Genomic DNA, 19,371 nt, shown 5'->3' on the forward strand with positions numbered 1-19,371 from the left:
CTCCAATTTGGGGAAGAAGCTCTCTTCTTCCCCATGTGCCCATAGAATATTGTGTCCCCATTTTAAGACTTCTCATGGAGCTCTTGAATGATATGCCTGCCAATTTCTTCCATCCTTTTCTGCCTCTTCTACATTTTAAATAACTTCATGGAAGTATGCCTAGTCAACATACAATAAACAATTCAAATACAATTTGTAGTGCGCAGTTCGATAGGCACAAACCTGTGAGACCATCACCACCACCAAGATGGTGGACATATCCACCTCCCTGGCATATGGGCTGCCCTGGGGAGAAGCAGGGCTCGCACAGGGCATGGAGCTTGGTACTGGGCACAGAGACCCATGGTAGAGGAGCCTGAGGTGGGGGAGCAGACCTCTGGATCTGGCCACAGAAGATACACACAGGTCTCAGCCCAGACTGACTACTGCCAGCTGTGTAGCCAGGAGTGAGTCACTTCCAAGCTGAGCCTCGGTTTCTTCTTTTGTAAATTTGGGGGTGATGATAGACCTCTCTTCTCTCGGGAGAGATCTGTGAGACTCCACTGAGCCAGGAGGTAAAGTGCTCTGTAAACTGTGAAAGGTTAGTCCTGGGCAGGGGATTAGGCCTGGATCCAGCCCACAGCACACTGGGAATGCCCAGCCCGCAGGGCTATTTACAGCCACCCTGTCATCCAGGGAAGCTGAGCGGATTGGCGATCCCTCTCAGAAATGGCCAATGAGGGCTCTGCCATGTCCCGTGGCCTTTAATCCTGGCCCAGTCACCAAATGTCAAGGATTTTCTTCCCTCCCCCCTCCCCCTTCTTCAGTGTGGGCTGTGTTTATTTACAAGGTCTCCCTCCCTCCAGAAAGCTGCATGTGACCGCATGTGACCGGAGGATTCCTCCTCTGGCCTGGAGCCTGCTGATAAGGGCGAACCATCTGCTGGGGGCTCCACGGACAGTGGGGACAGGAACCCAGCAGACAGGGGCCAAGAGGAGAGCCTGCCAGGCCCCACAGAGGGACAAGGCAGGGAGGGAGAGGAGGAAACAGTGTCTTCAGTTTAAAACCGACTTGATCTAGAAAATCACACCAGATTTGAGGAAGCTTCCTATTTCACCCTATGAAATGTTTCTGTTTGTTTGCTTGTTTGTTTTTCTAATGTGCTGTTGCTTAGTAAAGAGAAGCGAAGCCAATAGCCAAGGCCCAGAGCCCAGCGATCACTCATTCTCCTGTGAGCTTGTGAAGCCAGCTTTTCTCTCTGGGCTTTCGTAATGAGAGCTACCATTTCTTGAAGACCTACTATGCATCAGCCACCCCACTACATTTTCTCTGCGATTTTAAAAGTAACAAAGTTTTACTGAGAGGTCAGTTTTTATAGTTAGTGAAGGTGAAGCAATGTGTCCATGGTCACCTAGGATTTGAGCCAGAATTTGAACTCAGTGCTGACAACAGAACTTCTCAAGGAATGCACTTAATAATAAGTCATTTCCCGGTTATGCTCTGCAAAGAGACGGCTCTGTATCCAATCAACATGGGGAATACTTGCTTCGTCCAGTGTCCTTGTCATCCAAAACTCACGGGGGACTTTGTGTCTAGAAGGTCCTGGGAAGTTTCAGAATAAAGGAACTTACCTTTTTTTAAACCAAGTATTCCCCACATTAAACTGATCTTCAGTCTTTTTTTCCTATAACACTTATTCATATTCCAAGGAACAAGTGCTCCTCAGAGGATGGCCTGGAATCACGGTTGAATCAGAACTGGAGGGCTGACAGAGTGTATCCACCTAGCTACAGACTTCCATTAACAAGGCTTTTGTAACATCCCCAGTGATGCGAGGCTGCTTACGGGTGGGACAGCCTGCTCCATCGTGGCACAGAAGCTTTGGTCAGAACAGCACTGCCCAACAAAAAGATACTGCAAGCCATATGTGATTCTAAATTTTCTAGAAGCCACAGGAAAAAAGTATAAAGGACCAGGTGACACTAATTGTAATAATATATATTAAATAATATATATTAAATGAATCTAAATTTATCAGTTAACATGGAATCAATAGAAACTGATTGAGACAGTTTACATTTTTTAAATTAAATCTTTGAAATCCAGGCTAGTCACATTGCAAGTGCTCACTTGACTAGTGCCCACCCGACTAGAGAGCACAGGGTCTGAAGACTCTTCTTCAGGTCAACCTGAGCTTTTCCAGCCTGAGCCTCTTCCCCATGATCCTAGGATTCAAGGCACAGTAAATGGATGCGTAACTCGGACACCATGCCCAAGGATGAGTTCTGTTTGGCTCTGTCCTTGCATATGTCCATCAAGCGGCCCCTCAGGGAGCTCAACCCTCTGACCAGGATCTGCTGAGGTCTATTCCCCCTTGCAAAGGGCTTTCCCAACTTGAAAGTGCTATATCAATGAAAGACCTCATTCTCCTGACACTCAGTGAGGCAAACTTAGAGGGACGGAGTGTTCATGGTCTCTTCATACTGCTATTTTGTACTGACCCACAGGTAGCTGCTAAAACATGTCCAGCCTAGGGCAACTCCTTTCTCCTCCCTGGGCCTCAGTTTCCCCATCTGTCAAAACAGATTTGAGTTTTCTATGATTCAGCCTCTTTCTACTTCTTCTTATCCACCCCACTCTCTTCACCTACCTATGGAATTTTCTTTTAAACCAGGACTTAAATTCAAATTCAGGAAATAGAATATCCTCCCATATAAATCATCACAATAAGTGTTTCTGGAGTGTTTACCATGTGTCAGGCACTGTGATAAGAGCTTTATATAGCATCTCATTTAATCCTCTCCACACCCCAGTGAAGTAAACACTACTATTACTCCCTCTCATAATTGTGGGAACTGAGGTACTGAGGTTGAGTCAGAAGTCACTCACCTCATAAAGGGGAATAGCTGGAGACTCCCGTCCAGGGCCTTCTCTGTCCATGACCCTAGGCTGTGAATTAAGCTCCAGGACTGGCCCCTGAGGTGGGCCCAGGCCTCTGATTACTAATGAGGGACAGGGGCTCAGGAAAACAAAACCCACAGAGTATCCTTCTTCTGTTTTGCGCGCACGTACACCACACACACACACACACACACACACAATATTGTTATACTTTCCTTGCCAAGGAAATCCTACTCTTCACAAGACTTTCTTCCCAACCCCTTGACCTTTCAGGAAAGGGACTGAGGGCCCTGGGAAGGCTCTGGAGGAGACTGGAGGAGCTCAGTGTCCCCAGTCTAGGACGGGTATTTTTAGAGCTGGCCACACTGTTTACAAGGAAGCCGGTCCGCTGCGCCTGCCCGCTCCCTACAGGGAAACACTGGCCACCAGCTCCTCCCATCGCCCAGACTCCCGCCAGCCCTTCCTTCCTCCCTCCTGGCTGCTCCTTTCCTGTCATCTCTATCAATCAGCACATGGTGCACTGTCATTCTCACCCTGAGAGCCTCCTGGGAGGCCAGCTGTGCCCTGGCACTGGAGAAGAGCAGGATGTTGCCATGAGTGGAGAAGATGGCCCTGGCAGTGGGCAATGGGCTGGGAGTCCTGTAATAGGCATCTCTCTGGAGCAGTTATGGAAGCTCACTCTCTGTGACTCCTGAGCAAAAGCATGGGAGCCTCAGAGAGCATGGAAGTGGCGGATGAAGAGGCACAGGGCAGGTGGGAGCTCAGCTCTGCCTGCCGCTCTTACCATGTGCCACACTCTGTACTGTGACAAGTTGCTCATCTTCCTGAGCCTCCCTTTCTGCAGCTGGAGAGCAAGGAGGCTTTGAATAGTGCCGGCTCTGCATTCAATGCCTGTCTGAGCCTCCTCGATCATTAGGTGAGAATACTTGGGCCTCACTCATGGGGGGTGACAGCGGGTATTAAATAGGACAGTAAGGGAAAGCCCTGGCACACAGTGGGCATGCAAGTCATAGGACCATTGGTAATCATTTCCATAGGCACAAAGGAAGTTCTCCACCGGGAATGCTCTCCTTATTCTTATAGCTCAGGGCTCTTTCACCTTTAAGTCTACACAAAATCTCTCCTCCAGCTATGAGCTCTTTAAAATTAAGTATTTATTCCTTCTCTCCAGCCCGCAGGCCGGTCCCGCCATGGTCAGGAGCCTGGTAGCAGACCGCAGAGGCCCCTTCTCTGAGTCACAGCTCTGTGGCTTCCCGGGAAGGCTGCACATCTGGACCCCACCCCACTAGCTCTGGAGAAACATCATCCAGACCCAGAGCAACTGGACCTGACCTGGGTAATCTAGTCTTCTCAGGGTCTGGCCCCAAGCTAGCAGGCTGGGTAGGAAACTGGACCCAGACAGCCCAGCCCCCCTCCAAGCTTTCCCAGATGTGAAAAGCCTGCAAGGGCTCCAAGCTCCTCAGAGGAAGTGCCTTCCCACTCTGTCCCGTGGGCAGGCTGGACTTCTCCAGAGACTGAAAGAGGTTCAGGGATTGATATCAGAGGCACTAAATCCCCACCAATGCATCCTCCCCCTACCTCCGTCCCCCGCCTCCTGTTTCCCACTTCCTCTCCCCAGCCCTTTTCCTTCCCCTCCTCCACTTCCTCCTCTTCCTCATATCCACCCTCCTCCTCCTCCTCCTGCTGCTCTCCCCCACAGCTGTGCTTTTGACCCAACTGAGAGCCTACTATATTCCTAAGGGGGAAGTCCCAGAAGAGGGGAGAGAGACTGACTTCCCGTGGTCTGTGTCTCTGCTTCTTAGTCCACAAAGGTGTCCTGGTGGCCTCTGATGTGCCAGGCACTGGACAACAACTCAACTACTCAGAGGCATGGCCGGGGCCAATTAGCCTGGTGGGTGGGGGCCAGGGCAGCAGTCCTGGTTGGTTGAGGAAGCTTTGACCACCTTCTCTACTGTCTCAAGGTCCTAAGTTCACACTCTTTTTAGTGCCATGTAATGTGTTACCTGAACCTTAATTAGAAGGGGACACTTCAGGAGAAGGTAGTATGGAATGAGGTGCTCCTTTTCTCCCCATCCCCTGCTCACTAAACAACAGAAACTGCATGTTTAATGGGGCACAGCCTGAACTGGTAGTGGTGCCACCCAGTGAAGGCTAAAGGCAAAGAGGCTGACCGCAGCAAAGACATGGAGGCTGGGCTGAGAAAGGAGAGAAGAGCAGCAGGAATACCTCATGGGAAACCACTCTTCTGGTCCCACGGCACCGCCTTTATCCCTGATCCCTCCTTCTAACTCACCCCTGACCTGAGGAACCTGAAGGGTTCCCAGGGATGTGCTTGTTCCCAAGCCTCCTCCTCACCCGCCTTCTGTCTCTTAGTAGATGGGTGGATTTAGGCAAGTCCTTTAGCCTATGTGGCTTTATTTTCTTCATCTGTGACTCAGAGGAAGTGTGTTCGTGTGTGTGTGTGTGTGTGTGTGTGTGTGTGTACATTCGCAAATGCGCACAAACCAAGAGTTGTTATGACGCTTAAATAAATAAGACGCTGTGGAAGGAAGCCCTTTAGAAAGCACAGGCAGTTCCCTATCTCTCCTCACCCTCAGCTGCTATTCCCATTCCAGGAGGGGAAATCCTCACCCGGAAAACCGTGTTCACACTGGCACAGGTCCCAGGGCGTGCTCCCTGCGGAGCCTGGGTCTCTCCCTTTCCATTTCCCTTGTTGACTTCCAGTGACTGTTGTTGGCTCACAGACGGACAAGCAGTTCTCTAGAACTTGCCCAGCTGCCAGGCTAATGTCTCACCTTGGCTCCCTGGGGGACAGTCTGCTCAGGTAGACTATTTAATGAAGGAAGAATTATGATTAGAAAATGCCAGGTGTCATAGTGATCATTGGATTCTACCATGGGGGAGAGTAATGAACTTGGAGTTCCTATAATACACAGGGAGTGTGCTGGCTACCCGAGCTACAGACCTGGATGAAAGGGGGCCCTGGCCTCCAGGAGCTCACAGCAGAGGAAGAGATGGATACATAGACAGGGAAAGACAACACAATGTGCCATGGATTGAGGAGCTGCACTTAGGGAGGCACCCCCAATTCCTCTAGCACTTACCAACCTGAAGTTATATTGTTATTTAATTACTAGAGGCCCAGTGCACAAAATTCATGCGGGGGGCGGGGGGGGGGTTGTCCCTCAGCCCAGCCTGCACTCTCTCCAATCTGGGATCCCTGTGGGGGATCCCACAGGGATCAGGCCTAAACCGGCAGTCGGACATCCCTCTCATAATCCAGGACTGCTGGCCCCTAACCGCTCACCTGCCTGCCTGCCTGATCACCCCCTAACCACACCCCTGCCAGCCTGATTGACACCTAACTGCTCCCCTGCCAGCCTGATGGCCCCCAACTGCCCTCCCCTGCCAGCCATCTTGTGGCGGCCATCTTGTGGCGGCCATCTTGTGATGATGTCGCCGCAGACATCTTGTGACGACATTGCGCGACGCCTCCTAGGCTTTTATTATATAGGATTTGTACTCTGTATTCCCACAAGAGTATAAACTCTAAAAAGGCATGACATGAGAAGGTCCTATCCTGTGTGTCCAGCTTCTTCACCTGTTAGCCTTCACTGGTTGGCACCACTACTAGTGCAGGCTTTGCCCCATTAAACATACTCTCAGCACATAGCAGGTGCTCACTTAAGAAGTATTTGTGAATGAGTGCATGGCTTGAGGAAGCACAGAGGGTTGTGGCTGCTTAGCCCAGTAGAGGGGTAGGGGTCACAGAAGACTTCCTGGAGGAAGAGGCTTGGCCAGGAGCATGGTGTTCCAAAATTTGCCCTCCTTCAACATTCCCTAGTTCACGACTTCCTTACCAGTCAGTGAGGTCACACTCACTTTATGAATGAAGAAAAAATCTCAGAGAAGGGGAATCAGCTTGGTGAAGTGCGCTCGGCTGGCAGAGGAAAGACTTGAGCTCAGTTCTCCTAAGTCGAAAGCCTGTGCCTTCTCCACATAGGCCTGTAAAACCATTCAAGAAGAGACTAAGTCCAGAAGACAGATCATCATCACCAACATTAACAATGAACTCCATCATCATCATCTTCTTCATCATTTTTATGGCAGCCAAATTTCAATGAGTGCTCACTCTATGCCAGGCACCTTTCTATTTCTAAGAACCCTATACTTGTTAACTCATCTATATATACAAAAACCCTAATATGCAAATAGACCAAACGGCAGAACAGCCCAACAACCGGTCGCTATGATGTGCACTGACCACCAGGGGGTGTTGGCCATGGTGGGATGGTGGAGCAGGTGAGTGGGGGCGCTGACCAAGGTTGGGCACCGTTCGCTGTCATCAGGGCGAGCCTCTGGTGGTTACTGAAAATTCTTTGCTCCCGTATGCTGCAGTCCTGCCTGGTGCTCGCACCTGCTGCCAGCACCCGGCACCAGCCCTGACCACTCGGCGCCATCAGCGGGTGCAAGCAGTGGCTGCCAGCCCTAATCGCCCCTCATGGCTTCTCCACCTCCCCCTGCTCCTGAGGTGTGATTGGGGCTGGCAGCCACCTTGTGTACCCACTGCCAGCAACAGCCCCGCTCGCACCTGCTGCAGGTATAGGAGCCACTGCTCACACCCACTGCCAGCACCCAGCACCAGGCCCAATCATTCGGCACCATCAGCAGGTATGAGTGGGGCTGGCACCATCAGTGCATGGGAGCGGCAGTGGCGGGATCGGGGCTGCCGGCAGAGAGGGGACTGGGGGCCATCATGGGAGGGGCTGGGCAGGGGAACAGAGGATGGGCTGAGACCTGCCCCTGTGCCCACCACAGCCCACAATTCCTTTCAAGGTGCATGAATTCATGCACTGGACCCCTAGTTCTTCATAACTACCTAATGATCTGGGCTCAATTATTGTTCACAATTTATAGATAAGCAAATTGAGACACTTTGAAATAACTTTCTTAGGGCATGCTGGTAAGTGAAAGGTCCAAGATTCAAACCCATGTAGTCTGGCCTTACATGATTAATCATTTCATCTGCCTCAACAGACCATGCCCACCTCCTCCAACTCTAGGAGCCTTCTAGAGATTCCACAACTGAGCACTCTGTAGTTCCAGACTCTATACTAGGTACTGTGGGGAAAGCTACAAAGAAGAAATGAATAAAGTTCCTGCCTTTACGAAGTGACTGACCTGGAAAGAAAGATGTAAGTCTAGAGGCATCCATGCCCCTATGATAGGGAGGAAACAGATGAGAGAGAATGAAGCAAGTACATCACCTGACTCAGAAAAGGGAGGTGGAAGACCCCTGTTCCAGCCAACTGGGCCCTTCCTGGGGCTTGGTAATTTGGTTTCAACTTCAATTCTGTGATTGTCCCTCTATTCTTCTAACTTAAACCTCACTTTTTTGCTTAAGCAAATTTAATTCAGGATTTTGATCCTTGTGACAGCTGTAAATAATAAAGGCAAGAAGTTCCTGAGTTCCAATTTGGAAAGGAAAGGACAGGCAAGGAAGATGGGCCAGAGGCAGAACTGAAAGAATACGGTCACCAATTTGATGAGTCATGTAAGTGAAGGGGTGTCCAAGGGGAAGTCCCAAGCTATAGGCTTGAGAGATTGGAGAGAGATGGTGGTGTCTTTAGCAGAAGTAGACAATTCAGAAGATAAACTGTATGGAGGGTAAGGTGGGGGTGGAGGAAAGGAAAATGTAATCCTTCAGTTATTCTCTCATTCACTGAACAACTGTTTTTCCAAGCCCTATCTAGACACTGGAGAATCAATAGTGGATAAGGTGAGCTCCCATTTGGATAGTATCTGTAGGCCATCATTGACTTAATTACTGAGCCAACAGTAAGCACCAACTATGGCCCATGCACTGTCTATAGAACTGAGCACAAATCCAGGCAGTGATGTCCAGCAGGCAGCTGGAAAGAGGTGTGACCTGGCATTTCTGTTGGAAGCATCATCCCCAGAGAGATACGTTTGGAAGTTGTGGGAGAAAGCTCTCAGAGAAGAGAAGTCTAGTTCTACAGGCCTTGTCTATCGAGCCTGGGCTTCATCCGTGAGCTGAGAACACAATGTTTCTTTGGCCTGTGTGGCTGAGCGCAGGCACTGAAAGAGCTTGGGTGTAGGAGTCCAATCTGGTGCCAGCCCGGATTTACACACCAGCCCATGAATGACCCAAATGAGTTGGGCTTGCCTGTCAGAGTCTCGGTTCCCTCAGCTACAAAATGAGGGTATGAATGCTCATCTGAGAGCTGAGAGTAAGAAAGAATGTACAAGGCCATTCACTCAACCACAAACAGGGAGTGAACACCTACATGTACCAAGTTCTGGATAAAGGACTTAAACAGAAGCCAGTGTGAGGGGGTTCATCTGGCATCTGTGAAAGCTTTGGGGCTGCCATGGCTGGGTTTTGATTCACCTCAAACAGCTGATTCCTATGTACCCACCAGGAATCAATACCAATCTGCCCCTGCCCCAGCCTATAATAAAAAAGGTGATCTTTTGTATCGATGAGAGAAGAAAGAGAAAAATGCAGGTTTTGCTGTCCTCGGCAGAGTTTTCCTGAGCGGCAGAAAAAGGGCCCACGTGAACCATGCTGTTCTTGGCAGTCACTACTCCACTCCTCACAGCCAGAGGCTTAAAGCGTTATTTGTGGTTTAAGTTACAAGCAAGGGCGAAACCCCAGAAAAGGGGGGAGGAGGGGTGAAAACATTTTAAAAGTTGAGAAAATTGCCCTGTGTTCGCAAGTGCAGGCAATTTGTCCAAACACCTGAGCTCTGTAGAATCCTAGTGGTCTGCCTGTGGTTTTACATTCTGGGGCTCTGGGCCCAGTGCTGGGGGTGGGGGACGTTTTTCATACATTAAGAAAATCACAAAATCACTTTTTATGAGATATTAATGAATAGCTTTACTGCTTCAATGGTGATATTGTTGGAGGTTTTGAAAAAAATCCAAGTCCGTGGTTGGGGGTGGTGTTGTTTTGAAGATTGCTGCATAAAGCATTTCACAGTCATTATAGGGGAGTCTGGGCATTGCTCCCCAGATCCCACAGCAGAGGACACTGAACATTTTAGGCATAGAAGAGCCTTTTAAGGCCTTCAAGTCCAACCCTCTTCTTAAATTGATGATAAAAACAAGGCCCAGAGAAGGTAAGAAACATGCCAAACATAGCACAGCATGTTTGTGGTAGAAGCGAGTCTAGACCCCAGGCTCCTGGACTCCCAGCAGCCTTTGAGGCAGCCCAGAGGTGACATTCCACCTCAGAAACCACGGCTGGCCTCCCCTTCGTGTTGACATTTCTGCGGCAGTGACTTTGAAAGCTGCCTTTTATGGTTCTGGCTTTGGAAGGGCAAACACTGCTATCAGTAAAATAACACAGGTGGCTTCTAGAGTTGGGCCCAGGTGGAGTGGGGCAGGAAGTGAGGCCCTGCGCACAGGCAGACATGACCCAATCACCTGTCTGGGTTCAGAAGGGTACACAGGCTTTCCTCGGGGAGTGGGACAAGAGGCCAGTGTGCTGGTGAAGGGCTTGGCTTTGCGGCAGACAAGATGGGCTCAAGTCCCCACGGCCTTACTTGCCAACTGTGCAACTTCCACAAGCTCCCTGACCGGGCTATGAAGCAGAGATCACCATTGCTCAGTCCCATCAGCCATGTGTTATAATGACTAGTGTATTGGATAGCACAGGTACATGATTATCAAAGAAAGTTCTGTTGGCCTATGCTGGTAGGGGCGCTGGGCTGTTGACAGGGGTGCCTGGTGCTGGATCTCGCCCTCCTGAGCCACCTGAAAACAGGGCTGGCCCAGGTGAGGTCTCCAGCTCTCAGGGCTCAGGCTCATGCGGAGACACCCAGGGTTCCAGGCTCCTCTCTCTTCCTTGGTCCTCTTTAATGCTGCAAGGATTTGGCTTCAGCTTTGGAACCTGGCCGAGTGCCTCTCCCATGCTTCCTAGAGCAAAATCCCAGGGAGGAAGGAGGTGTGCAGCCAGAGGCAAATGGCAGGGAATACCTGAGGCAAATGCTGAATGTAGAGTGAGAAAGCCTTGCATTCGAATCCTGGCTCACCCACTTGGTGTTAGTGGCCCTGGGTAAGTCAATGAAACTCTGCGCCTCAGTTTCCACATCGGTACTCTCTCTGCCTGCCACATCATGAACCAGTGAGAGAATGAGTCAGGGGAGGTAAAAACACTTAGTAAATGAAGTACACATTTAGTAATACTTAGTAAAGAATGGGAAACTCCTAAAAGTAGGGGCTTGCCTTTCTCTTGTTCAGCCTCTTTCTTCACCAAAAGGGTATTTAGATAGAGGGATGCAGGCAGCTGCCTTTGAATCTCTGTAAATCCATGTTGTGCTAGTTGGAAACATTCTCCAGAAGTCAGGAGATTAGGAGAAGTTGGTCTCCCAGAGACACCCTGGAGGAAGAGGGGCTGGGGAAGGAGAGAAAGGGGACACATTCTTTGAACACCTATAATGTACTAGTTACTGTGATAGTCGCTTTCATACATGAAAAGAAATGGTGATGATGATGGCAAACTTTATCAACAGGTACAGTTCTCAGTGCTTTATACATATTAACCCCATTTTGTAGATGAGGAAACTGAGACAAGAGAAGTTATAATAAGTCAGCAGGGTCACCCTAAGCTGAGGTTTGCATCCCAGCTGTGTGCCTCCTGGGGTCCTGCGTGTGACCATCACACAACCCTGCTCCCATAGTCTGCATCTTGTTGGAGTCTCCATACCTGCCCCTTTCAGACAAGGAAACTGAGGCTCAGGGAAATTAGGCTCACACAGAGGAGGGAGAAGAGGTTCCTCCAGTTTTTTGTTTTTTCTTCAAAAGTATTTCCTTCTTTGGCTATCTTTTTAAATGATAGAAGATATTATTCAATTTGAGTCTAAATCTAGCTTCCTATTACTTTCTTGCTTGAAACTTACTTTTTCCTTTGGGTCAGAAAGAAGAAATCTACAGCCTCATCCATAGGGAAACCTCTGGGATACCCAAATCCCAGTCTCCCACTTCTTCTCCCTTCTGTTCCTTAGGAAAAAGCAATGCAGGTCTGTCAGCCTTGACAAAGAGGACAACATCACCCCCTTCTGTGTTCTGGTTCTGAGCTTTAGGACAAGTTCTGGTTTGACTATGACAATCTGAAAATGTGGAACTAGAATTTAACCCCACATTCCAGCTCTAGTCTGACTTCAGAGGAAGTGCAATGTCACCTTACGTTTTGACACTATGCTCCTAGTGATACGTCCCAAGTTCACATTATCTCTTTTGGCAGCCACCTCCACACTGCTGACTCACGACTCCCTCATGTCCTGATTTCCTATTCATTATCCTTTCTTCTACTTGGCCTGATTTCTTAAGACCTCTCTGGTTACATTACGCTGAGATGCTTGAAGAATCCCTTTAGCAAGTAACTTGGAGAAGCCCTCAGCTTTGGGGCTAGTCAATCCACACCCTCAAATGAAGGCCTTCAAAATCTCAAAGATAGTTGGATCCAGAGGGGACTGGAAAAGGCTCTCTGACGCCAGGGGAGCCAGCAGACAGAGGGCTATTTCATCAGGAGTCAGATCCATAAGTGACTGGAAGATACTCCTTCTAGAGGAGCAAATGCTGCTGCCATCTTGTCACTTTCAGAAGAGCTTGGGAGCCACAATCCATTCATACTTCAGAGTAGTGATTGGTAGTTGAGGCTGGAACCCAACAAGCTTGGACTCAAAGCCACTTACCAACTTTATGACTTCAGGCCAAGGACAACATCTCTAAGCCTCAATTTCTCTCTGTAAAACTGAGGCCATAATGGTACCCCATCATGATGTTGACAGAGTGCAAAGCAAAACAAAACAAAACAAAAACCATGAGTAAATGACTTACCCCAGGGCCTTGGTCCAAGGTGGGAGCTCAGCTTTTGTGAAGACGTCTTCAAGCCTGTGTTCTCTCATTCCAGCATTTCTTCAGCAAGTATGCACCGAGAGTGGGCAGGGGCAGCTGGGTGCTGCAGAGGGAAAATGCAGATGCTAACAAAAGCCTGAGAGCAAGCTCAGCTCTGGAAGCTAAAGATGCTTCCAGGGAACTAGCTAAATGCTCTACAAAAAACTCTCTGGTTCTGGGTTTGGACTGCTGGCCACAACACCCATTTCACGGCCCTCCCCCCCCACACACACACACACACCTTCTCCTGGGCCATTTTTGAGTTTGAAGCTTCTCAGATTACTCTCAATGTGACCTTCCACAAATCCTATAACTCATAGCCTCTGGCACATTTCTTATAAAACAGATAGTAATACCCACAGAGCTGAGTTTTTGTAGTAGATTAAACAGTGACATATGTAAAGTGACCAGCCAAGCTCAAATTTGGCCAATGCTCCATAACTTTTAGCTGCATTTCCCCACCACTCCCTCTGCCTTCCAGTCCTCTACTATCATATGCCAAGCTTGGGCTAGATGCTGGTGGCCAAGAGGTTAATGAGAAGTCCATAGAGAGTGTAAAGTTTTGGGGCGATAAACACTTCAATCTCCAACCCAAATAGAAAAGTGCTAAGGACTCTGATGGACTTATGTCCAAGGCAATGTGGGAACACCAGGAAGGTCAAATCACTTTGCCTGGCCCGCCCTCAGTTGCCGCATCTGTCAAAGGGGTGCAATTTGTTTCCATCTCACATGAGATGACTCAGTGAGTTAGTAAATGTGAAACTATATTGGAAAGTTGAGTTCTGTTCTCTATTTATTTATCTGGTTCCTCATTATACTTGAATCCACTGAGGGAGGGCCTATCCCTAGCACATTAGTACAGAGCAGGTCCACAGTGGATGAGTGAACTGTTATAAGAATTTATGACCTAATCTTATCCCTGCAGACCCCAAGAGGTTTCCCTATTTTATAGATGGTGAGAAATCAGAGCACAGAGTTCAAAGAGTTGCCTGGCAACCAGTGACTGAGCCAGGCACCTTCAGACCTGCTCTGATGACCTTTCCACTAGATTCCACCACACAGGTCACTCTGGCTGGGGTGGGGAGCCACTGCTCGGGCGGACACGATTAACCTTTCTCCGTAGGTCACTGAGCCAACCCACCAGCCTCTCACACTGAGTCATGGACCGAGGTGGACCTGAGACCTGAGGAGAAAGCAGAGCTGCCCTGTTGAATAGGTGTGCCAGGGATTCCCTCAGGCCAGCACATCACCTAGGAAATCCCTCATGCAGGGTGAAGATGGGGCAAGTACAGAGATGTCATGCTAGGTCCACTCCCCTCTTTCACAAGAGCGTCTGAAGGACAACACCTAACTGTCCCCAGTGGGCCATCACTCAGAGGCATCCCTTCCTCCCCACTCCCAGTGCTAACACCCTAACATCCATCCTACCATCTTTTGTCTTGACTGGGCTCCCAGCTCCACTCTATTAACCTAAGAACTTGAGTGGCCTGCTATAGTCACACATTATAACTATGACATGCTTATGTTCAAAAAAATCTTTAACAGCTCCCTAGTACATAGGGAATAAAGTCAGTGTGACCTTCAAGGCCCTCCTGATTACATCTCATGCTTCTCACATACTCTTAGGTTCTCTATAGAGGAGATTAATACACACTGAGGGAAAACAACTAACTGCTCGTCAAAGACCCAATTTCTAAACCAAGGGCTTTCTCTGAGGGAAGGTCCAGTTGTGTGATTTTGAGAAAATGAGTAACCCTCCCTAAGTCATATGACCTTGGGCAAGTCATTTTACCACTGAAGCCCATTCTCTATCAGTTAAATGGAGATAAGAATACAATCATATCCACCTCACAGGATTGCTGGGTGGCTTAACAGACATTGTGAAAAACATAAGAAAATAATTTTGACAATATGCTTTATTTACGAATTCTATCCAAAATATTATCAATTCAACACCTACTCAATTGACATGGCTAATGAGACATTCTATTCTTCATACTAAGACTTTGAAATCCAGTGTGTGTTTCATATTCATAACACATCTCAATCCAAACCAGGCACGTTTCAAGTGTTGAATAACCACAGGCGGCTGGTGGCTACTGAGGTAGACAGTGTGGGTCGGGACTCATGTAAGTGCCCTTGCTGGGTGCTCCCCTGGCACCTGTACTTACAAGGGAAGAAATAACCCTTCCCATGGCAAGCGTTTCTACTTGACTTACCTGCAAGCAATTCCCGTAAGGAGAGGGAATGAGTGGTATCCCCAGGGCCTGACATAGTACCTAGCACAGAGCAGACACTTAATAAATACTTGTTAAACAAATATTATTCAGTTCTCTACCCCAAATACCCAGCCCAGTGCTTGACCCTCAGTAGGCATTTAATAAAGACTTATTAAATTAATGAAGTAACGACCCGGTATTTTAATGGTAAGTGAGTTTGTGATTTGCCAGCAGGTGAAAACCAGGCAGTTTATTGCAGGGGAGACAATGGTACCTTTCTAGCCCTGTAGGTAACACCTGCCATTAAGTCAAGTTTCCTTCACCACCTCCTTCCCCCAAAACAAAACTGGAGCCAGATGGGAAGCGGTAGACCTGCACATTCGGGAGAGATCCCCCAATGCCTGGCCTGCAGTGATAGGCAAGCATATCAAGTTCCCATAAAGAAATAAAGTTAACTCCCAAAGAAGGCCTAATTGCTCTCTCTCACTTTATTCATTTTCTTTCAAGATCAATTCAGCAATGCACAAGGTGAGAGGCTCCAAAAACCTGCCAGACATTGTGCAACAGAAATCTAGTAAGAAAACTTTACATTAGGTCAGTAATAATCACAACGATGGGGCATTTCAGCCTCGGCATCTCTGCTCACAAACTTGATGACCTGAAGCAACCTATGTCCCTCCCATGAGCATGAACTTGCCCGTGTGCAGGCTGGGAGTGATGGCACAGACGTCTGGCCAGGCCTTTGCGAAGACTCTGTAAGAGCAGAGTTCCCCGGCACACACCCATGCTCAGTGACTGCTCACTTGCATTGTTCCCTCACTGGACCTGCAGGCTCTCCCCAGTTGCAAAATGAGCCTTCGTATTATTTTTGTCTTGAGGTCAGCCATAGGCTGGATGATTTTCTTGGAGTTGTGGAGAGCTTTCTTTCCCCTCCTTGTGGACAACTCACACAAACACTATTTAGAAAGATCTGGGCGAGTCGTCTCTCTGGAGTCTGGTGGCAGGCCAGAAGGCTGGTCACAAAGGCTGCATTCAGCTGCAAACAGCAGCCTGATGGGCAGGAGCCATGTCCCAAACATTCTTGACTAGGCATGGGGGTGGGGAGGGAGGTGTTACCGGCCTCCAAATATTTGTTGCTCTATCGCCATAGCAACTGCAGTGGCCATAGTGAAACCTTGAAACTGCACATCGAAACTTGGGAGGTGCTGCAAAGTCAGGCCTGATTGGGAGAAGGCTTTCCCCTGGACTTCCCCTCTTCTCTCTCTCTGAGCAGCTTTCCAGCTCCTTTCAAAGGGCACTAAAGACAAGCTATTATGCTGGCTGTACACAGTCTGATGCCTGCTGTAACGAAAGATGTTTGTGCAGAGACTGTACCAAATTGCCCAGGACAGCTTTCAAGAGACTTACATCACATGGAGTGGCCTGGGATAGTGACACTACCTACTTACGTGTGACCTTGGGCAAGTCACTTATAGTCACGGGGCCCTTTCCGGGGTTGGGGGTGGTGGTGAGGGGGGTCAAGCCCAATCCCCAGTTCAGTCAACTCTTACTGACATCTACCCTGGGCTACTGCAAAGCTAAAAACACATGGCTATTGTTCTCGGGGAGCTCATAGAACCTACCAGGCAGAGTTGTGTTAAATAGCAGGTTGCATCACACCAGGAGCCCACTGCCCAGCCCCCAGTGGGGACCAGACATACTATAAAAGTTGATTTCCCTTCCTTCTTCATACTGGGCTACTCCAAAGATAGCCCTGAAAGATTAACAAGAGCCCAGCTACTTTCATAACATTCTTCTCACATCCAAGGTAAACTTACCAGTCTGAACATAACTGGGAATGAACTGAACTTTTATCGATTTTATACATTTTGTCTTCATTACAACATGCTTTCACAACCCATCTCTCTTTTTTTAATGTTTTTATTGATTTTTTTACAGAGAGGAAGGGAGAGGGATAGAGAGTTAGAAACATCGATGAGAGAGAAACATCGATCAGCTGCCTCCTGCACACCCCCCACTGGGGATGTGCCCGCAACCAAGGTACATGCCCTTGACAGGAATCGAACCTGGGACCCTTTAGTCCCCAGGCCAACGCTCTATCCACTGAGCCAAACTGGTCAGGGCACAACCCATATCTCATTGGACTTTCATAACTATCTGTTAGATTTGGAAGGGCAAGAATTGTTTTTCACTCTAGAGTGAAGGTACTAAGGCACAAAGGCAAAGTGATTTGCCAGGCCACAGAGGGAATTAGGGGCAGAGAAGGAATTCAAACACATATTTCCAAAATTATCATTTTCATAAATATTTCTTGAGCAGCTACCAGGTGCCCACATTGTTCTAGAATCTAGACACTGAGGTTAAAGCAATGAACAAAACAAATTTCTGTTAAAGAGCTTAAGTTCTAGAGGAGAGAAGATGACTATTAATAATCACATAAATATATATTATATCAGGTAGAAATAAGCAATATGGAGAAAAAATAAGCAGAGTAAAGAAAGCAGTGGTACAGGCTACTATTTTCTATAGAGCCTTCTGGTGAGTTCTTTCCAAGGAGATCAAAAGAACTGAGGGGCTGGCTCTGTGGATACCATTGTGAGAGAGTCTCTCGGCAGGAAGAAGAGCGAGGCTCGAGGCCCCAAGGTAGGAACATGTTGGCATGTTTGTGGAACAGCCAGAAGACCAGTGCAGCTGGCAGAGAGGGGTGGGGAGACTGGCAGGAAATGAGGCCAAAGAAAGTGTGAGGGCCTCTTAGGAGGTGGAATGACCTTTGGGTTTCAACCTGACTGAGAATGAAGCCATTGGAGGGCTTTGGACAAAGGAGTGACATGATGTTACCTGGCATGCTAAAAATTCCCTTTGGTACCCACATAGGCCACAGTCTGAAAAATGGCAAGGATGGACAGGGAGAGCAGCGATTGCAATGGTCCAGGCAGGAAACGAATGGTTGCTCAGGGAGAGTGGTAACAGGGAGCTGGTGATGAGGGGTGGATTTTGGATCCATTTCTCAGAAGGAGGTAACAGGATGGCTGATGGTTGAAGAAGAGTCAATGATGAAAAAAAAAAAAAAAAGTCAATGATGACTCCTTAGCCTCTGGACTGAGTAACTAGAAGCATAAAGTTGCCATGTCCAGAGATGGGAAACCCTGGGGGAGGAGCACACTGGGGGATAATAATAGTTTTGTTTTAAATATGGTACATTTGAGGTACACATTGGAGCTCCAAAAGGAGGAGTCAGAGAAGGTGGAGAGAGGCAAGGTAGACATATACATTTACCATTCTTTGGAGCACATTATTTAAAGCCACTGGCATGGATTAACATCCCCGAGGGAATGAGTGGGGATAGAGGAGAGGGCCAACCTTTGAACATGCTAATGGATGGAGCTAAGAGGACCAGCCATCAGCTCTGCAGGAGGGGCCTGTCAGGGTGCACACCTGCCCTGGGAGGTTAGTGAAGGAAGAGCTTCAAGAAAGGAGTGACCCTTAGGGTCAGACTAGTGATAGATTAAGGCGAGGACTGAGAGTTGACCTGATTTGACCAAGAGGGGTCCTTCGCCACCTTCACAATCTCTATTACAGTGAAGTGGTAAGGGCAAAAGCCTGAATAAGTGGGTTCAAGAGAGAATGGGGGAGAGAAAGTGGAGACTGCAAGTAGGTTCAAGTCTTTGGAGAGTTTGTCTGGAAAGAGAAACAGAGAAATGAGGGGAAATGGGGGATCAATGGATGGTTCCTTCCTTCCTTTCCTCCCTCCTTCCGTCCTTCCTTTCTTTCTTTTTGGAGTTTCTTTTAAAATATGATTGACTTCACAGCATGATTGTGTACTGATGGGATGGGCTACTGGAGAGGGATGGATTGATGGGCAGGAGAGAGAGGAGCTTTTCCAGGAGCCGTGCTCTTGGATAAGAGAGCGGTGGAATCAATTTCAATCCCTGATGTGTCTTCCACTATAACCTGACCCCCAATTAATAAAATTATACATTTGGGGATGATTTTAAAATGCTTTTCAAATGTAAACATTTCTTTCAATTACATAGAGTAAGTTTACCAGGAGGTGGTAAAAATATTGCCCAATGATTCTTGGAGAGCCTGCCTTGGTAGCACAATGCGTTAGCCACTCCTGCTGCTGCTTTCCCTAACGTGTGTACACGTCTCTAACTGCAGGTTATTTACCAGGCAGGCTCCCATGGTAGAAGTGAACTCCTCACGGGCAAGGACTGTGCTCCGTTCCTTTCTGCAGCCCCATGGCTAACAAATGACTGGCATGTGTGTATTCACCAATCACTTAGGAAAGTAACGAGAAGGAGTAAAAAGAATGAAGGTGAGAACTGCATATTCCTGCTCTAATAAAACT

The 19,371-nt window shown here is 48.2% G+C and overlaps 1 long non-coding RNA gene across 1 annotated transcript in view; it reads right to left on the bottom strand.

The window, feature by feature from the left end:
• Positions 1-19,371, bottom strand: part of LOC132231013 (uncharacterized) — a 131,748-nt gene that overhangs the window by 25,489 nt on the left and 86,888 nt on the right. The window contains exons 4-5 of the long non-coding RNA XR_009451971.1: positions 15,021-15,080; positions 12,745-12,865 (exon numbers count right to left, since the gene is read on the bottom strand). This is a non-coding gene — a long non-coding RNA (uncharacterized LOC132231013). The remainder of the gene's footprint in view (positions 1-12,744; positions 12,866-15,020; positions 15,081-19,371) is intronic.

The sequence above is a fragment of the Myotis daubentonii genome, chromosome 3 (genome assembly GCF_963259705.1).
Source record: "Myotis daubentonii chromosome 3, mMyoDau2.1, whole genome shotgun sequence".
NCBI classification, from domain to species: domain Eukaryota; kingdom Metazoa; phylum Chordata; class Mammalia; order Chiroptera; family Vespertilionidae; genus Myotis; species Myotis daubentonii.